The sequence below is a fragment of the Ananas comosus genome, linkage group 11 (genome assembly GCF_001540865.1).
Source record: "Ananas comosus cultivar F153 linkage group 11, ASM154086v1, whole genome shotgun sequence".
NCBI lineage: Eukaryota > Viridiplantae > Streptophyta > Magnoliopsida > Poales > Bromeliaceae > Ananas > Ananas comosus.
In genome coordinates, this window is record NC_033631.1 from 1,714,220 (window position 1) to 1,724,202 (window position 9,983).

The 9,983-nt window shown below is 34.4% G+C and overlaps 1 long non-coding RNA gene across 1 annotated transcript; it reads right to left on the reverse strand.

Moving 5' to 3' along the window:
- Window positions 7,317-8,838, reverse strand: LOC109717645. The gene is made up of 2 exons (XR_002218235.1): window positions 8,802-8,838; window positions 7,317-7,542 (listed from the first exon to the last, which is right to left on the reverse strand). It is a non-coding gene; the product is annotated as an uncharacterized LOC109717645 (long non-coding RNA).

The window sequence follows — 9,983 nt, forward strand, 5'->3', positions numbered from 1 at the left end:
TCAATTTTTAAAAATTATCTCAAATAAGAACAAACGATTATGATCAATTTGTTAAAAAAACATTCATACATATCTATAACTTTAATTCTACGGACGGTTATGATCAATTGGTTAAAAATATTGAAAATAAAAATGAACAATCTTGTTAATCTGTTAAAAAGTAGCACTTTTATTCATTTATTTTACATTAAAATTTAAATTTGAGTTTAAATTGTGAATTAAATTAAATTTTTGATTTTTAGATCAAATTTATCCATCTATTTTATATTAAAATTTAAATTTGATATTATAGATATTTTCTAATAAAATGTAACATATAATTTTAGAAAATATTTTATTCTAAATTTTTTAATAAATATAATTTATAAATGTTTATTGATTTTAAAATAAATTAAAATAATTGTTACCTGCAGTTGCACGTACACTCAACTAGTATGTATAAATGCACGTATTTCAAATTTCGGTTTGTCGTCCGCGGGAAAAAAATTGATTCCTCTTTCCTTACGTAAAATAAATGACAGAATTAAACAAACGTAATTCCTTTTTATTTCTACAACATAAAAAAATTTATACTTATCTAAATTTTTGCTAACCGGAGAATATCTACTATGAATCTATATTTTAATTCAAAATTTATTTAATTCTTCTTTATCTCTATCTATAATATAATATAATATAATATAATATAATATATATACATTATCTCTATTTAATCTAGTAATATTTATATACTATTAACTTTAAATTGAACTTTATTAAAAAATATATTTTTAAATTTAAATTAATCATAATTAAAAATATAGAAAAATATTCAATGTATATTATATGTTATCTACTAATAAAATTAATAAAAATAAAAATATATAATTATATGACAACAACTATTAAAATTGAGTTAGAAATATATAACAGTATTTTCTAATAAGTACATAAAAATAAATTTATTTTTTAAAATATTATAAATTTTTTAATAATATACTGTACAATTCATATTAATTTAAAAAAATTATTAAATAATTAATTGTTACGTATATTTGTACGTACACTCAACTAGTGTATATATATATATATATATATAAAGGTGTAATTGATGCTATATTATTATCTTTTAAGCTTTTTAACCTAAAATTTATATATTCCAGCCTTTTTAACCTAAAATTTATATATTCCAGCACATGTGCATGCTGAATGATAGATAATTAAGAACGCAAATCGAGAAGTTCATGCTTTTTGTCTAAAATTTATGTATTTGAACTTTTGATATGCATGCGTGCATTCTAATTGTTATAAAAAGACAGTATACATTGGATTTTGATTTTGAGACATTTATCGTAGAACTTTAGGGAAGCAATTAAGTGCATGGTGTGTGACGTACAAGGAATCCTAGGTTTAAATCCAAAAAGTGGCTATAATCGGACAACTTTACCTCAACTTCATCAAAAAAAGAAAAAAAAAAAAAACTTAATAGCACCATGGGGATGATACTTCTAAAAATATTCCAGCCCAATTATATATATATATATATATATATATATTGAAATACTAAAATCTTTTAAAGAATACTTGTACAACTGGCATGCATGCATGCATGATCCAGCTACTATATGGGCCACATCATTTGTTTCTTCTTTGGGGAATCTCGATTATCTTTTGTCCAATTTGTTTGCCGAGTCACGCGTCTTGGCTCTTGAGTCAATCCAAACAACTCACGGAAACATCCAATGAAAGACTACAGAATTTTCTTACAACAATATAGAATAACTATAGACTGCAAAGGGTTTCGCACGCCAGTAGAACCTTGTTAGGATTTGGTTAGATTTGTAGTTGAATCTTAGTTGGATTAGAATTAATATTTAAATCTATTGAAGATAAATTAAGATTTAAATATTAATTAGAATATAAATCTAACTAGATTATAATAAATATTTAAATCTATTAGAGATAAGCTAAATATAGATTTAAATATTTATCGGAGTAGGAATCCTAATTATATTAGGATTTAGGCAGCTTTTGAAGTAAGCTATAAATATAGCATAGGTGCTATTGTTTATGGTGGTGGTGGTGGTATGGATTAGCCACACCCATATGGCATGGCCAAAATGGTCATGATTTTGGTTGCACCTAGTGTATTGGTATAAGAGGACGTGTGCGGCTCTTGTAGCCGTGGGTCATTGGTATACCTTGTGCATGGATGCACAGGAAGAGAGATGTCTTCTAGGAGTATAAAAGACAAAAGAAGGGTATGAGAGATTCAAGAAAGAGGGCTCGGGTTGTGGCTACTCTATTCAGAAGAGGAGTCAGGTGTAATTTTCTCTTATTTAATGAATCTTATTTTACCTGCATATTTTTTTCTTTTATGATTGTATCAGCTTTTGCTGAGGAGACGGGTTTATGGTAAAACCCGATTCGGCGCTTCCGTTGCGGAATCTCAATAATCGGTACCGCATCCACAGCCATCAGTATCGGAGCGGTTTGCGGATTCACAAGATCCGATACCGGGGCGAGTACCAGATTCCCAACATTTTGTATTAGAGTTGAAGGTTTTCGATCCTTGTAGAAGATCGATGTCAGAGCACTGTGTTACCGATCGTTCAGAGCGATCGATGTTTAAAGCACAATTGATCTCGTTAGGCGCATTGGACTCGAAGGGTTGCGATATTTCTGCTTCAAGTGGAGCTATGAGGGTCCGAAAGCGAGATTGGGTCATGTGCGAGGCGAACAAACGTAAGAACTTATACGTTTTGAATGGGAGCATAGTTAGAATGTTAGCGAAGACGGTTTACGGTTCCAAAAGTTCGCGGAAGTGCAGTCGCTCGAGGCGAAACGACGGATGCGGCGACATCGAGTGGAGGAGACAAGGTCAATGTGGAGCTTGCATTGTGAGCTCGACGCAACGGTTGAAGGCTACAAATCCAACCAAGGTGGAGAATGTTAGGATTTGGTTAGATTAGTAGTTGAATCTTAGTTGGATTAGAATTAATATTTAAATCTGTTGGAGATAAATTAAGATTTAAATATTAATTAGAGTATAAATCTAACTAGATTATGATAAATATTTAAATCTATTGGAGATAAACTAAATATATATTTAAATATTTATCGGAGCAGGAATCCTAATTATACTAGGATTTGGGTAGCTTTTGATGTAAGCTATAAATATAGCATATGTGCTATTATTTTGGTGGTGGTGGTGGTGGTGGTATGGATTAGCCACACCCATATGGCATGGCCAAGATAGTCATGATTTTGGTTGCACCTAGTAAGAGGACATGTGCGGCTCTTGTAGCCGTGGGTCATTGGTATACCTTGTGCATGGATGCACAGGAAGAGAGATGTCTTCTAGGAGTATAGAAGACGAGAGAAGGGTAGGAGAAATTCAAGAAAGAGGGCTCGGGTTGTAGCTACTCTATACAGAAGAGGAGTCAGGTGTAATCTTCTTTTATTTAATGAATCTTATTTTACCTGCATATTTTTTTCTTTTATGATTGTATCAGCTTTTGCTGAGGAGACGGGTTTATAGTAAAACCCGATTCGACGCTTCCGTTGCGGAATCCCAACAATCGGTACCTGATCCACAGCCGTCGGTATCGGAGCGGGTTGCGGATTAACAAGATCCGGTATCGAGGCGAGTACCGGATTCCCAACAAACCTTATCTTAGCTCATTTTATAGTTTGCCTTTTGCCGAGCGAAACGTGATGATAGGTCCTTAGAGAATGAAAACTATATATATATATATATATATATATATAATAGAGTAGGCTGGTATACTAATGCGGTAGCACGGAGTTCCTGCTACCCAAGTTGTTTTCAATGATGTAGCTTCTCAAATAACGATCGGCTCGTTAGAATTGATCTACATTATTGAAGTATTTGGAAACTAAATTCATAGTTTTTCGGGATCATTTACCTATCAAACGAGTATGTAAAAAATGAACGGCTGAATAAAAAATTCTCATAAAAAATGATGATAAAAGACTTGAATTTAAGATCAGAGTACGATTTTACTCTAAATGTGAAAAGAATTTTTTATTAAAATTTCATCAAATTGGACTGTTTTAGACCGTTAAATTCACAACGGCATCACATCTAACCGATTAATATGTTAGATTTTAAAGACTTTGAATCAGCTAACACATGAGCCGAAAAATTATGAAAATTAGTTCCAAATACTTTCAATAAATTTAATGCAAGTCTAAGAACCTGATCGATCGATTTGAAACCGCATGAATTGAAAAACAACATTGTACACGGAGGCCTCCGATGCTAACCGATATGTACCAGCCAGCTTATCATACTATATATTATATCTATATAATATATATATACTATATATTATATAATTGAGCTAGAAATTTTAGAAGCATCAACCTCTTTGTGCTTCTAAGTTTTTAACAGCCTTGATATACTTCTTGATTATTAATAGTCTTTTGGATTAAACACTATTCTACCTACCGCACCTATCACCATCACTCAATCCTACATCTCTCCATCCAAATGGTAAAAATCAAAACACCACTCTATTGGTGCTTTAAGAATATTCTAGCTCAACTTATATAATATACGTATATATGTAAGGGTTCGGCCTACTGCTATTATGAGTAACGATCGCTTTCTGGTAACGCCAATAAATCGTTTCAATGCATCAGAGCTTCCGATCGATTCGTATGCATTTTATTCTTTCATGATGGACTTATTATGATTTCGAAAAATTTACAAAATTATTTTCTAGAAGTTTCAAATACTTCTATATCATATTACGGAGTGATCGTCGATTCGGAAGGCTTCCATCATCGAAAACAACTTATGCAGTACGAGGGTTCCAATAGCTCATAAAGGTATAGGTAGCTGCATTGGCCTTATATATATATTATATTATATATATATATAATATATATAATAGTATATATCTATATATATATATAGAGTGTAGGCTACTCATGCTATCGGAAGCACACGGAGCCTTCGTGCTTCCAGCTCGTTTCGATATCGGCGACTTTTTGATCGTCGATGCGGTCTCCGTTAACTGAATGCTAGAGTATTTGAAGTACCTACAAATAAATTTATGATTTTACGATATCAATTTGCCTATGAACGACAGGGGCTCAAAGATCAACGGCTAAACAATGAAAAATCTTACAAAATGTAATAAAAATACATAAAATTTTAAATCAACAGATATTGATTCTTGTTTATATAGGTATATAAGATTTTTATCAAAATTTCACGGATTTGGGATATTTCTACATTCCGTTAAACTTGCAAACGGCACACTACCGGCCATTGAAATTTAGTTGTTTTGAGGCCCATTCGGATCACTAGGCAAAACTGATAATCGAAAAATAATAAAATTTATTATTCTAGGTACTGCTACTCCAAAACCTCTAGCATCATATTCATACCGGAGGCCGAGACGATTCGAAAGTCTGCAACATCGAAAACGAGCTGGAAGCACGGAAGGCCCGGTCTTCCGATAGGCAATAGTAAGCGCTCACTCTAATATTATATTAATTATAGTATATATATAGTATATATATATATATTAATATATTATAGTATAATATATTATTTTTAAAGTGTAATTGATGCTATATTATTATCTTTTAAGGCTTTTAACCTAAAATACCCAAACCGCCCCTAGAGCAAGTGCACAACAGGCTTGGTGGGGTAGTACCCGGAGATCCAGTTTGAATCCTAGTTTGATTCACATTCTCAGCTAAGTTTATTTTTAAATACAATAAATAAAAAGCGAGTAGCGTGCTCTTATCTGTAAAAAAAAAAATTAAAGGAAGCTTTTAATCTAAAATTTATATATTCGAGCACAGGCGCATGCGCATGCTGAATGATAGATAAGAACGCAAATCGAGAAGTTCATGCTTTTAGCCTAAAATTTATGTATTCGAGCAGATACGCTTGTTGAATGATAGATAATAACGCAAATCGAGAAGTTCATCCATTGAGACATGCAGCTTTTATTTGAAAGTTAGAATAAGCTCTAAGGATAACTCATCTGGTATGAAGATTTTTTAGTATACACGATTCAAAGCTTGGAGCTTAATTTATTTTTGCTTTTCGACGGTGTTAGCATGCATGCACGATTTAATAGAATAGTATACTTCACCTATAAAATATATAATTTGTATTATGAAGAAATGATTCGTTTGCCTATAAGATATTTTATTGTAGACATTAATTTAATCACATTTCTTGTCTATCAAATACATAAATTTCTTGAGTAAGTCAAAAAAAATATAGTAAATTAACAAAGCACTCGTGCGCCCAAATAGAGCCTTAGATTGTTTGGACGTTGGAATGAGAGATTTTATAATAACTTATTAGTTATGAACATTTTCTTTTGTGGTTGGAAGTCATACATAGTTCGATTTTGGCTCGATATATATAAAAGGTCTTGGCATCTATGATTTTTTAGGATAGTAGTTTTTATCTATAAAGTGATTTATTTTATTCCTAAAAATGACTTGAAAATTAAATATAATATATATTAGGGGCAATTGCTTATATATCCCTGAAAAGTTTTCGACTTTCTGATTTACCCCTCTTAGAAGGCTAATATTGAAAATACCGTTTCTACGTTCTAACCTATTTCTAATATACCCCTAAAGTTAAAATATATTAATTAACTCTATTATTTTTGTAAAATTACTATTTTGTCCTTTCAAATCACTACTACAGATACAAGATTTAGTGGCGACAAATGTTGCCGCCATAGCCAAAATTGTCGCTACGAAAAACGTTTTGGCGGCGACAATCTGTCGCCGCAAGCCGCCGCCTAAAACCCTGTCGGCAAAACTATTTAGTGGCGACAAATTGTCGCCGCCAAAAGTTAGATTTTAGCGGCGACAAAATGTCGCCGCTAAAACTTATATAATTCGCGGCGACAGATTGTCGCCGCCAAAAGTTACATATTTAGCGGCGACATTTTGTCGCCACTAAAATATTTGGCAACAAATTGTGGCTGCGACAAGTGAGATAATTAGCGACGACATACTGTCGCCGCGAAAACTTTACATAATTATTATGACTAATGATGGCAACATTTGTCGCCACCATTTCTCTAATATAAAATTAATTTTTTTAAAAAAATAATTGGTAGTAATAGATATTATTTAAGAAGAGCATAAATAATCTTTACAACATAATTCATCTTAAAAAGCTTTCCAAACAAATCACAAATTAACAAGCAAAAATCCTATATTTTGCATTGAATTATGTCTCTCAGAACAGAGATTATATGCTCACACAAGAAATAAGTTGAAAAAAACTAATCATCTACAAGTTTGGGACAACACCCAACACAACCAGAAAACAAGAACCATGTTAGAGTATCACTGTATTGTCACCTAATACAATCACCTACTACAATCGCCCAACACAACTAAAAAACAAAACACAATAATAATATTTTTGTCATTTTCATATACTATCAAATGTAAAGTTTTCAAAATATGTCTAAATTCTTAAACTTGATTCATTACATCGCCAATGACCTGCCAAAAGATTTCTCGTCTTCATCTCTTATAAATCTGCAAATAAAAATAAAAAAAATTAGCTTTTCAACATTTGTTGATCCCTGAATTGATAACGGAAACAATATAAGAATAAAGAGTACGTAGATAACAATGTTGGCCATAAACTATATAACAGACAGAAACCGACATTAATTCATGATATTTATTTGGCTACGGCTTTATGTTACTATTAGTCCCAGCTGGAGATTTTACAAATCGCACTGTAACCATTATGTATTGCACGAATTCTAAGTTGCCAAGTCATCGATTGTACTTCAGGTGCCCGGAAATACTTGTCGGAAATGGCATGATGTGGAACACCACTTCCATTAAAGTGGCGGCACAAGCAATTTGGCGACGAGTAATGCCATTCAAAGAGTTCGCAAAAGGGAGAGAGAGAGAGAGAGATAATATGCTATGACTTAACTGATTCCAACAATAATGTATAATAATACAACTAGTTGGTTGCATTCTACTGCAGATCAAAGAGGATGGTGGAGCATTCATTTCCGACAACAGGCAATCAACAGGCAATCTTTCAATAGAATGAAGCATGAAAACGAAACCACACACTTTCTCATTCTATACTGCATATATTCTCGACAACCATAATGGCTTACAGTTTAAGCTCCAACATGATCAAAATACTCGGCTCAAAAATATTATAGATCACAGCAGGCAGAGAAAATGATGAACAAAGCCAGCAACTGTTGAGTTAATCAGCTTTCAAAAGCTTACGGAACCTTTTATATCTATCACATTATCCAACAACTACAATAACAACTTATCGCCAAATAAAAATCATGAATTGAGTTCAAGTTCATAAAGCTGTAGCCTGGTCAGCTGTAGCCAAATACGAATTGAGTATTACAAGAATTCTTATGCAATTTGTTTATGTTACTATTTTTCGTGCATATATGCAATTGATCATAGTTGATAGCCTTATAATAATTTGCAAATAAATTGAAAAAATTGCTACTGCTTATCAGGCTCTCGATCTAAAGAAACTGCAGACACCTTTATATGAATTCTACAACACCTTGAACACAAAGAACTCAAAAGAGAAATAGGAAGCGAAACAAGAAGCTGAAAATCGTATTCACAAATGCAAAGAACTCGAAAGAGAAACATGAAGCTGAACAGTTCAAGACAAGCAATCTTAAAATAAAACAATGTAAAGGCTGAGACAAATCAAATATGAACGAAACAAAACCAAACCAAGCATATCCTAGATCTATGCATTCCAGAAGGCAACAACAAAAAAATAAGCTTACCATGATGTAGACAATATGCTTACCCGGAAGTAGACATNGAACTCAGCCTCGGCCACCCGCGATGCTGCTGGATTCCTCAGGGACCACCTAGACCGGTCGCCGAGCTAAAACGACCAAAACATCACAAATCAGCCTAAGTTCACAGCAGCTGAAAGAGACCAAGTTTCGACCAAGCTAACCTCGTCCAAAAATTGCAAGTGAGGGCTCCGTGGAATCCTCTCGCAGTCTAGAATCCAATGAACCAAGTTTCGTCGCGATCCGACGCTCCTACGCGGAGAACGAGCCGAAATACTAACAGTCGACGGTAGATTCTGCGAAAACAGCACTTAAGCTCAAATCAACGATACCCGAAGTACTCGGAGCAATTGCGACCAAAATGCTCACCTCAACAGCGACAATCCTCGGCGCGATGTCCAGGACGGCGAAGACGCACCCTCGCCCGGCCTCCTCGCAAAGCTCCGGCAACAAGCGCGCTCGAACGGCTCGCGGCGCGACGTCGGCGACGGAATCCCCAACCGGATTTTCCACCAACACTTAGAGAGAGAGAGGAGAAGAAGATGGAGCAGAGCAGAGAAATACTCTCTCTCTCTCTGCTCGGACACCTAAAAGGAGAGGGGATGTGAGGGAGATACAAACGAGGTGAGATTTTACTGNAAATGAATCAAAAGAAACTTACCACATTGCGATGAGTGAAAAGAAAAAAAATATAAAAAAGAAAATCAGAAATCGAAATCTCTGTTTTCGCTCTTCTTCTAATTGTTAATGAAAAAAATTGCTGATAACGAGTAAGCTCCAGCCGATGCAGAGTGGTCCGGGCTCAAAAGCGAGATGTGGAACTCAGCAAATTTTCTAGAATAGTAAACAGAAGACGCAAGCGGTACGACGGGTGCCACTCCGAGCACGCCGCGGTCGGAGAGGGAGTTAAGCGTGAGGGGACGCGGGCGAAGGAAGGGAACCTAACCTGATCCCTATGGATTTTGCGATGCAGAAGCTGAGTTTGGGTGATCTACGACGGGGAAGAGACGATTCGCCCTCTCTACTCCGTGAAGCGGCACATGAACCTCCGCGACTCCAAAGCCCTAGCGCACGTGACCACAGTGGCGAGGCGGAGGGGACGAAGATAGGCAAACTTGCTGAGAGAGAAAGAGTAGATAGCCGTAAAATTTTATTTACAGCTGTAAT